The sequence below is a fragment of the Meriones unguiculatus genome, chromosome 17, assembly GCF_030254825.1.
Source record: "Meriones unguiculatus strain TT.TT164.6M chromosome 17, Bangor_MerUng_6.1, whole genome shotgun sequence".
Taxonomy (NCBI): Eukaryota; Metazoa; Chordata; class Mammalia; order Rodentia; family Muridae; genus Meriones; species Meriones unguiculatus.
Window position 1 is genome coordinate 14,113,651 of NC_083364.1, and position 11,876 is coordinate 14,125,526.

The window sequence follows — 11,876 nt, forward strand, 5'->3', positions numbered from 1 at the left end:
CCCTATCTCATACTGCAGGCCTGGACATTCTTCTGCAGCAGGGTGGGTCTTGTCCCCATTCACCCACTTCTCCTTTTGTCCGTGTCCTTCTGCTTTCTGGAAAACTACCAGGAGAACTTAGTTTAACTAATATGGGTTATAGAATTCATAAAGAAACCTGTAAAGCTAGCCTGTTCTTTCACAGGTAACCACCAAGGGTCAAGAACTTGACTCAGGATACAACTTAAGTGGGGGATGGAAGTGATGGTGAACATTATGTTTAAAGTTACTGTGCTTAAGAGAACTATCAAACAAAAAGCGTGTCTAGCCTGTATGTCCTACTTGTCCAAGGACAGAGGAGGTCTCAGAATGCTAGGCGTTGTTCTTGTGATTGCCTGGTCTTGTTCATGGAGGATACAGACAGTGTGTGGTCACTCCTGTGGACAAGCTTGCTTGCTCTTGACTGCACCTAGATGGAGGTGTCTGAGGACATGCAGGCAGGAAGTCTGCCAGTGTTCCCGCCTCTAGGTGCACGAAGCCAGGATGGACACAGCCTGTAAGCCTTTATAAGCGCGGTCCCCTCGGGCGACAGGGCCCCGCCTTGCCGAAGTGCCGGGGGCCCGGACAGCTGTGGCCTTCATCTGAGTGCCAGGAGCACAGAGCTAAGTGGGTGCCCAGGGCTGGGAGGGCGCCGGGCGGGGGCGCGGCTCCGGGTGCGCGTGTGGGCGCGGGCGCCAGGGGGCAGCAGCGGCCGGTGGGCAGCGGAGACCGAGGCCAGGCGCCTGGCGACCTAGGCAGCAGAGGACCCTCGCGGCGCCGGCTCCAGAGACGCGTTCCCCGCCGGCGCTGAACCAGGCGCGTCCGAGGCGCGTCGCCGCCGCCACCCTTCGAGCCCTGCCAATCGGACTCGCGCGGGGACGGCCATCCCTTCGGCCTGCCGGGCGTCGGCAGCGGCTGCGGCGTCCCAACCCCGGGGCTCCGGCAGGAAGGGAGGAGGCGGTGGCGACCGGCGGGGCGCGACCCCCGCGAGGGTCTCCACAATGGTGCGCTACAATGGCGCGGTCCCCGTGTCCGTTCCGCGGCCGTAGAGGAAGCGGCCGGGAGCCGCCCCCACCCCGGACCCCCCCACCCATCGCTCGCCCGAGTTGGCATGGCCTCGCGGGCTGGGGCTCCCGCTCGCCAGGACCTGCAAACCAGGACCCAACAGACACCTCCCTGTTCTTAGCTTGCTTTTGTCCGCTGTTTTGTTTGTTGGTTTGTTTGTTTTTCACATCAAAGAAAAAAATGACACAAATATCTTCCAATATTTTGCCCATTTTTTTCCACCAGGCATTGGTTTTCTTGTACTGGGATTACATTTTGCATTGTTCGTGTATATCACTCGCAAACATTTTCTTCCAATCTGCTGCTGTTGATATTTTTTTCAGAGATTTTGCTTTTGGAGTCATATATGGAAACTTACCATCAATCCTCAAGGTAAAGGAGATCATTTTCTATGGTTTCTTTTAAACACTTTATAATAATTTTATGTTTAATCTACAGTCCTCTTCAAGGTAACTTTTCATAGGCTGCAAAAATTGTAACTATTTTGCTCATGGATATCTAATTATTCCAACACCATTTCTTGAAAAAATTTACCTTTTCTTTATTGTCTTTTCACCAGTGTCAAAAACCAACTAACTGTTCACTTGAAAATCGACATTAAGATGTTCTGTTGAATGCTTGGGCTCACTGACAACACAGTGCCTTGGTCGCTGCGGCTGTATTCTGTCTGGAGTACTGTGCCTCCTCCATATTTCTTTCACTTTTCCAGACTGTTGTCATTCTGTGCTTCCCTCATGTGCTTTTACTTGTCCATGTTTCTAAAGCCTCAAGATTCATTATCTATTTGGATTTACTGAAGTCTATCAATAATTTAGGGAATAATTGTTACCCCAAGCACATGTTCTCTTATGAATACATACGATCTCTGTCCTCAGCAATTTGGGACTCTCCTTTTCATTGTGTTCTCATTGTATAGTATCATAAAGATTCTGTGCATGCTTCTATTGGACTTAAGTTAATTCCCATTTTTGGAACTAAAGTAAGATGGAAACTTTATTTTCTTTGGCAACTCTACATTGCCAGGCTATAGGAAAATGACATGCTGTTTTCCACAGTGGCTCTCTCTGAAAGTATTAGGGGAATGATTTGACATTGTGTCACATGAGGTACAGTTCAAGGAACCGGAAATGTTGTCACACTAGTAGAAGACCTGGGCAAACAAGACAAACTGTGTGAGCTAGGAGGGCCAAACATTGGCGTCATTTTGGTAGGGATCAGAAGTGAAACTTACCCTGCCCATTATGAAATTATAGAACTAACCCGTAAGTATAGATGTTGGTTAATAACAGGGAAGTTTAGTCAGAAGCCCCAGAATACTGACATGGAAATCAAGCTGCATCACCAACCTGGAAGATTTCAAACTGTTATCTTTTAAAGCAGCAGGTCAAAAATAAATAAACAGCTGACAGAGGAAGGTGAGTCCTGGTGCAGTGTGGTGTGAAAGTGAATTAGTGCTCAGAGATCCCAACTGTCCTACTCCTATTGTGTGAGAACACAGCACACAGATAAATATTGCTTCTAGAGTTCAAGGTTGGGCTTCTCCAGACATGCACAGCTGAGCTGCAGTTAAGACTGAGTGCAGGGTAGCACAGACCTCTTTGTTATGAAAGGAGCAGAAATTTTCATGGAAATGCTCTGCTAGTGCTAATTCTCATCTTGACCTGCCTGAGCAAGCTCAAGCCACGGACCGGCAAGAGATCACACAGGCCCCTACCTTTGCAAGTTTGATTCCAAAATGTCTTTCTTCTAGAATGTAGGCAAGGCCAGGCACATTTTGAGGCTTCATCAAAACAAGATTAAAGAGTTTTGTTTGTAATGAAAATGAGTTGATGTTTAAAAGAAAAAAGAAAAAAAAAGCTGTTTCTTGTTATTTATTCACTTTCCTGCCAATTGTAGCCCCCTTCCTCCTCTCCTCCTGATCCCACCCCCTCCTCACTCTTTCCCTTGTCCCCCTCCCCTTCTCCTTAGAAAGTGGGAGCCCCCACCATCACCAACCCACGTCAGCATATCAAGTCGCCTTAGGGCCGCATACATGCCCTATCAGCAGAACTGACAGTGCCACGTGCCCTTTGGGATCCACATCACTGTGGCAGTGTACACATCTCCCAGAGCGAGGAACAGTGCTATTTGTCTGGGTTTAGCCAGGTGTGGCGCGTGGAAGACATTAGCACAGCCAACCATGATGAAGGAGGAGGTCACTGGAACATCAGAGAGCAGGAAGAGTAGGGAGGGGACAAGCCTCAGTGCACAGCTGATGGGGCCAACACAGAGAAATCTTTCTTTTTATCATCTTTATTCCATTTGTTCCCTCAGTTGGAGTGACCTAGAAACAGCTTGTTCATAAAAGATTAGCCACATTTACGAACACAGATCTCTTTAATAACAAACCCAGAATTCTCTTTGTAACATTCTGTTTTTTTTTTAAATCAGAACAAACATCACAAATTCACTGACACATAAGCAACCAACTTCTATAATTTATTTTTTAAAGAATTTGTTAGACTAGATCAGAAACCTCTAATACCATGGTCATATATTTTAAAAGTCTGCCTGCAGTGCCCTCTTCTGTTAACTATAGGTAAGTGCAGTTTCCCGTCTACCTTTTAGAAGAAAGTTATTTTGGCAGAACTGTTCGACTGCAAAATTTTGCAAATGTTGGACAGATTATTTCTACTGACTTCTTTTGTATTAATTACAGTTTACTCATTTTGTTCTACTGACTTCTTTTGTTGCTATGTTAACAAGCTAAAGCATGGAAGAAATGTATTACAAAGATTGAGTTCTTTTTCCAAAACCCGCAAGATTTATGATTTGTAATAATGTTTTTTTCCAGGTTGACTATGTTACCATCTTCCAGGCATGGTGCCAGTTTGTAGGATGACCTATGCCACTCAGTATTAACCAGCACCTGCTCGTGGTAGCAGTCAGGCACACACAGGGGTCATCTACAAGACAGAGGTGGCCACACACTGCATTTTGACAAAACCAAGGTTCTGTTTACTCTCCCACATTGCTAAAACAAGTGATGAGGATGTCGTGTGCTAAAAAACTACTTGCTGCCTGCACATGTGTTTAAGAACATTCTCCAGATTCCAACAGTATTCTAAAGAGAGATGCAAGTCAGTTTTACTGGACACTGGCCATGAGAACAAAAATCAAAACAAAACAGAACTTAACCAAAGCAATTTTAGATGGCCACAGATCAGACCAAACAACAGGACAAGTACATAAGATTCTTCCGTGGGGATGGAAAAAATGTTAATAACTAATTAACACTGCTCAGGTACTAATAACAGGATTAATAACACCATGGGTACTGAAAAATAGAATGTATGGTATCATAAATTTTAGATGTTCTCTGAGTCAAAATACCAGTAGTTTATTATAAAGAGGATAAGTAAAAAAATTTTTTAATGTATGATTTAAAATTTAGACTAAAGAGCCTTAATACGCTTATCAACCTTTATAAAAGTTTTTCGTGCTACTAAAACTGCCCAGGTTTCTCAGAAATCACAATAGAAAATAACTAAGTTCACATGAAAACAATAAAAAAAGAAACAAAAAGATCCAATATGCATATAAATAAAGAGTTTAATGAAACACATTAGAAGATCCAGGCTGGAGAAAAGGCTCGATCAGTAAAGTGCTTGCAAAGAAGAACAAGGTCCAAAGGTCCCAGTTCTGTCCCAGGACACAGTAATCCCAGGGATGGAAAGGCAGAGGCAGGAAGATCCCCAAGGTCCCTTGGTATCTGTCCTGGCTAGTCTTTTGTTAACATGAGCTAGAGTCATCTCAAAGGAGGGAGCCTCAATTGATCCATAAGATACAGCTGTAGGTCATATTCTTAATTAGTGATTGATGAGGAAGGGCCCAGCCCATCCTGAATGGTGCAGTCCCTGGGCTGATGGTCCTAGTTCTCTAAGAAAGCAGGCTGAGCAAGCCCTGAGGAGCAAGCCAGTAAGCAACACCCCTCCATGGCCTCTGCATCAGCTCCTGCCTCCAGGTCCCTGCCCTGCTTGAGTACCTGTCCTGACTTTCTTCAGTGATATGTAAGTCAAATAAACCTTTTCCTCCCTGACTTTCTTGTTGGTCACAGTGTTTCATTGTAGTAATAGCAGCCCTAACTAAGACAAGTTGGTACCAGGATTGTGGGGTGTTGCTGTGAGACTGAGCTGACCGTGATGTTTTGGGAGGATTGCAGAAGGACTTAAAACTTTGGATGAAAAAACCATAGAGTGTTGACAGCTTAGTGGGCAGCTGCTGGAGCTTGGAAGTTAAGGATGTTGAAAGCGGTGCTGACAATAGAGGCCTGGCTTGTCAAGTTTCAGAGGAAAGCGAAGACTCTGCTGGGCCATTTGTGTGAGGAATCTGTGGTGTCTGTACAGCTGGAGCTGAAGAATCAGCTGTGATTAACAAAAGACCAGCAAGCACCATTGAAGAGAAAGCTTTGTGTGACTGAGACAATCAGTGCTGGTCAGCCTCAGCTGAGGAACTAGCCGCGCTTAGGAGCCCAGCATCATTAATTCAAAGCCTTCTGGAAAGTGTTTTCTCGGGGTCAACACACAGGCGCCGTGTTCCAGAGGTGGCCAAGGCTGTTGGCAACAGAACTTGGTAGTGTTTGAGTCACCCAGGTGGTACTGGTTTTGAAGGCATGAAGGAGTGTGGAGATCAGCTGAGACTTGGCTCTGTGAGAAGCCAGGAGAGGCCACTGCTGAAGGTGCAGCCTCAGCACCAGTTGAAGGCCCAGGATTAAAGGGACCATGCAGAGAGCCTTTGAGAGGCTATTGGTCATCCTCACTGTTGAGTTGCAGCTGACAGTTCTTGTCTGGCCTAACTCTTGCTGCGTTCCTTGGAGTGCTAACACAATCTTGTTAAAATAAGGGATGGGATTTAATATTTTCATCGGTAGAAACTCCTGGAATATTCATATTCTGACTACATTGTGCATCAGACACATGGGAAACCTTAGTAGGATTCTAAGAGCAGAAAACAGTTGTCCTAATGAGAGGCTGGTTGGGGTAGGTGTTCAGAATTATCGAGATGAGCAGAAAGAAGGCCAATCCATTGTAATTGAACTGTGACACGTGCAGCATGGAAACAGATGGACCTGAGTACAAGCTCGATGCTCTTACAGGTGAGTAGGTGAAGACGAAAAGTGTACTGAAGAAACAGTTTGTAGAGATGCGTTCAATGAAAAATGTCTTGGCAGCACTGTCACTAGCACTCAGGTAGTAAAACTTTTTCATAAGGTAGTCTCTTGATGTGCTTTAGTTCTGAGCTTCACATGAGTAGACTCACCTGGAGAATTCTTTTCACCAGTCAATATTTGGAACTTATGGTGTCTTTGCTCCTCAGAATGGCCTTTGTAGCACACCTCCTCAGAACTTACTGGAACTTCAGCATCTCAGGCTTCCGTCCGAAGAAGGACAAGATCTCCTTGTGCCCCATATGCACATTAGTCCTGAGATGTGTCGTCTTAAATGTGAAGTGGTGTGTCTGAGTTTAACACAGACTCTAAAGTGCTCTGATGTTGGTTATGAAATGTCCCAGGACTGGATGCCAAACACTATCCACTGAATGTGTAAGTGCAAGCACTTTGTGAGGTCAGGGGTCACTGGGAGTCCAGACAGTGCTGGACGTGTGTTGAGAGCCTGATGTGTGCTGCGATGCTCTGGTCCGATCCCTAAACACAAGGGAGCATGCTGGCTTCCCCTGCTTCATTTGTAACCAGTCCCATTGGGGGCACAAGAATGTACCCTTTCATTTAAGGGGGGGTCCCAGGACGGCCCATCAGAAAGGAAATTCATTAAAGCCACAATTATAGCTAAAAAGTATGTGAACTTGGCGCCAACGGTGCATTTCCATTTGCTATTTTAAAATTTGTTTCAAGGTGGGAAGATGGGTCAGTTGGTCAAGCGCCCACCGTGAAAGCGTGAGTTTGGATCTCCAGCAAATGTGAAAAGTCTTCAGTGTGATGGGGTGAGTCTGTAGGCTCCCAGCTGGGAAGGAGGCAGGAGAATGCCTGGGCTCCACTGCCTAATCAACCTAGCCAAATGGGTGCACCCCAGGTTAGGAGGGAGACCCTGACTCAAAAGGTGAGGTGGAAAGGGGCTGAGGAACACGTGATGTCAGCCTATTTCCTTCACATGTATAGATGCATATATACACATGCAAGTGCACACACAGGCACACACACACACACACACACTGACACCATTCAATTACTCGGCACTGAAGCAAGCTATGCTTCTGTAAGTGACACTGTTTGGCCACAGGCCCTGGTGAATACCCCTACTTCCACCAAGGGTAAAGGGTCACATGGGACAGGAAGCTTTGCTTCTGGAAACTTGGACTATCCAGAGAGGGCTGGAATCTCACCAGCAGGCAAAGTTCTCATCACATACCTCTGAAGAGTGAAAAGATGTAAATTAGGAGGCTATAGAGAGGAGCAGAGGGCTAAGAAAACAGCCACCACAAGGTGGAGCCAAGTCACACAGGACTGATGGGGGAACCAGACTTCAGGTAGCCCAGACTTTAGCTGTCCACCATTTTCAAATTTGGGAGTCGGTTTGGTTCTTAAGTCTGAGAAAGATGATGGCACTGAAGGCCAGGTGAGGAACAAGATCCATTGGTATAAAGCCGTGATCAGAAGTACTCATCTTGCGTGCGTGAACCTGCTTCCCAGTGGCAAGGAGTTACAGGTCCACAGGAAACAGCAAACAGCAGGACAGAAGATTCACTCCGGGTGCATGAAGATGTGTGCTGGGATTACATCCTCGTTATGTCTGATTTACAGAATCTTTAGCCTCCAGATTCCATTTAGGAATATTAGGACAATATTGGTGTCATCTTGTGGGGTTCCTGTGAGAATGTGTGCAAAATGCTCACTTTTAGCAAGTAATCCCCAAACTTGGAAATGTTAATCCACAAACACTCAACATGTCATATTGATTGCTGAATGAACAAAGTGGTAGTTAATGTTGTCAACTTGTGGGGGTCCAGAGGCATCCGGAGACAAACCTGTAGGCTTGCCTGTGAGGGATTACCTACATGGGAAAACCCACCTTAACCTTGTGTGGGGCTCTATTCCATAGGCTGGGCTCCTGGACTGAATAAAAAGCTAAGCAAAACTGACTATGAGCTTTTAACTCTCTCAAAATTGAAAAAAATACCCCAGGTTCCCCTTGAAATTCCTTCCCCGGGATGGACTGGAATACAGAATAAAACCCATTATCTCTTGTGCTGTTTCTCACGGGATACCTTATCACAACTTCCAGGTAAGTTTGCATTACAGAGACCCTGGTGAAATCAAGCGTGGGTAAGGCATTGTCTCTCATTTTTAAAATGTTTCCTGTTAAAGTCTGTTGAAGCTGATTGTGGTGGTCGAGGAGAGGAGGCACCATGAGTTTGAGGGCAGCTGAGCCACACAGCACATCTCTCAACAGGAACAGTAAGAGGCACAGATTATAGCGATGATCAAATGCAGTTGGTGTGTAGAAACTGCTCCGCTGTTGTGGCTGTGGCTGTAGGCCGATGCTTCCTGTGGTACCTATGCTGGTCTCAATCCCCGGGAGGAAGCACTCCTCCTTTCTTAGCCTCTAGATGCTTCAACTGTAAGGCCAAAGTGGTTTGGATTTGTCCCCATAGGCTCTGCTGTTTGAGTGTTTAGGTCCCTTTCTGTTTGTCTCTCGGTTGCTGTCTCAGTATGGAAGCCCTCACTGCCGCTCCACCCCCATACCTGCCTGCCACCCTGTGTGACACCTTGGTGGCCATGGACTCACCCTCCGAACCTGTGAGCAAGCCCCCGGGGAAAGGCTTTCTTTTGTAAGCTGCCTTGGTCATGGTGTCTCTTTACAGCAACAGAAGAGTGACTAAGACAAAGCCTAAGCCAGAGGCCCTTCTGCTAAGCAACTTTAAATAATCATCTCAATAAGAGTTTATTCCATTCCAGGAATCTAGGAACTAACACATTTTAAAGATGAGGAAACTGAGGCCTAGGCAGGTAGTGATTTTTTTTTAATATACTATTTAGCAGCAGAGCTAGGATTCACCACTGAGCCCTCTGTTCCTCCGACTCTGTTCTGGGTTCAGGCAACAATTCCTCTCTAGTAGTTCAGTCTCTTCTCTCACATTGCTTTTCTCAGGTACAAATACAGAATAAACCCCAACAGCACCATGGGTGATAGGAATCCCAGGTCCAGGCTAGAGAGATGGCTCAGAGTTCAAGAGCACTGGCTGCTTTTCTAAAGTTACTGAGTTCAATTCCCAGCAATCACATGGTGGCTCACAACCATCTATCCTGAGATCTGGTGCCCTCTTCTGGCCTTCTGGCACACATGCAGGCAGAATACTGCATAATAGATAAATAAATAAATCTTTTTAAAAATGGGGTATTCACATTACCTTAAAAAATATGAAACGAAGAATTCCAGTTCCATTTAAATGAATCCCACTTAAATGTGACTTTGATTGTGACCCCCTCAGGCTGCCTGTGTCAGCTCTTGCTCTCCCCAGGCTGACCCATCCTTTCTCTGCCAGTTATCATTACAGGACACCAATCTCTTCATGGCACTTTTCTGCTTAAAAGGCTCCCGGTGCTCTGCTCGGCACAGGAGGGCTCCCTTGCGCTGAGCATTCTGGAGCTTCGCTGTACACCGGCTCCTTCGTCAGATACTCATGCCATCAGGGCAGCCCAGAACTGAGTTTCAGACCCCGAGGGCTCAGCGGTAGTCCTAGCCCCCCCACTTCCTAGCATCAAAAAAATCACAGTCTAACCTCATGTGCAGTACACAGAAAAACAAGTCCTTTGGGGCTGGAGCTCAGCTGCCAGAGGGCTTAGCTAGAATGCCCTAAACCCTGGGTTTGTTCCCCAGGACTACAGAAAACCAGCTGTGGAGGCATCTGCCTATAATCTCACCATTTAGTGGGTAAAAACAGAGGCATCAGGAGTTCAAGGTCACTCTTTACTACTTTGCAAATTTGGGGCCATCTTGGGCTCCATGAGATCTTGTCTCAATAAACAAGTTCAAGGTCAGCCTGGTCTATATGAGACCTGATGTCCAAAATAAAAGAGCCTTACTCTTACACCCTATTCTGATATAGAACAGAACATCGCTAAAAATTAAATCGAGGCAATTAGCAAGTTAAGAAATGCCAGGTCAGTGCACCTGCATATGTTTAAAAAATGTGAAGTATTTTTTGTCTTCTATCATACCTAAACTTTGCGTGGATCTCTGGAAAAGTCATTTGCAGTGACCGAGGGTAAAATTTGTCTTTTCTCTGGAATGCATTTTCCTCTCTCATAGATGGCCAAGTACTTACTATTCAACCTTTAAATGCAGGAACAGGGGGCTGCAGAGTGATGGGTGGGAGGTGGGGTAGAGAGGTGGAGGAGGGGTGGTGATGGCTCAGGGATAGTCTTGCATGTATGAGGCCTTGGTTAATTCCCCACCACTGCAAACTAACAATCAATTGTTGAAGAGCTGTTTTTCTGTAACACCTTATTCCCCAACCTGCCTCACGCACAGTCTGCTTTTCCTCCCGTCTATCTCCCCAAGTCCTGAACTTGGATGACACCATTATTCCCACAGCCTGCAACTCTTTATTTATGCAATACACGGTTAAGATACTTCAGGAGAGCTGCCTAATGCCGACTCCCCGTTCTTGGCTTATGTTTGTTCACCGACTAAGGGAGCAGGCTAAAAGTCTCTCTGACCTTTAGATCTTGCAGTGAAAACATTTTGGCATCAGACATGCCTTTGCTATATATCACTCAGCATTTGATAAACTGGTTGAGAGGGGCCAGAAAAGGTCCTAAAGGGTAAACACAGCCGGATGAAAGCCAGCGACACCTAAGTGTGACCAATGCCAAGTATACCGCTCTTTCCCTGTCATCCTAGTACCTGAGCTACATCTGGGATCGAGAGTGCGATGGTGCTCGGGCAGTTTTCCTCCCTGCCTCAACTGGACAGCTTCGCCCTCTTGTGCTTTTTGACAGGCAGGTCCTTCACAGTCCAACGTTCAGTTGCCTCCTGGGATCTAGCATCTTGGATTCTTTAAGGGCGACACCCGACTCTGGACTTCCTCCACTGGAAAAAACTGTGGAGGGCCCACACAGAAGGCGGCAAGAAAGTCTGTCCCTAGGTTCAGAGGAGTCTCTGGGCACAGACCACCGCGCGGACCCCAGGAGGAGCGAGGCTCAGCGGCCTCCGCCCAGGGCGGTCATCGCTGGTGCGCGGGCCCCCCTCGGGTTGGCCACAAGGGGCCTCCATCTTCCAGGACGAGCTTGGAGCCGGGACCGGGGCGAGGGCGGGGAAAGGGTCGGCCCGGAGCGCGGTCCCCACTGGCGACAGGGCCCCGCCTCGCCGAAGTGCTGTGGTCCCCGGCAGCCGCGGCCGTCCTCCAGCGCCTAGAGCGCAGGGCTGAGCACCCTCCGAGGGCTGGGCGGCCTCCGGGCGGGGTCGCGGCTCCGGGTGCGCGTGTGGTCGCGGCCGCCAGGGGGCAGCAGCGACCGGTGGGCGGTGGAGACCGAGCCCAGGCGCCTGGCGACCAAGGCAGCAGAGGACCCTCCTGGCGCCGGCTCCGGAGACGCGTTCCCCGCCGGCGCTGAACCGGGCGCGTCCGAGGGGCATCGCCGTCGCCGCCCTTCGAGCCCCGCCGATCGGACTCGCGCGGGGACGGCCATCCCTTCGGCCTGCCGGGCGTCGGCAGCGGCGGCGGCGTCCCAGCCCCGGGGCTCCGGCAGGAAGGGAGGAGGCGGCGGCGGCCGGCGCGGCGCGACCCCCGCGAGGCTC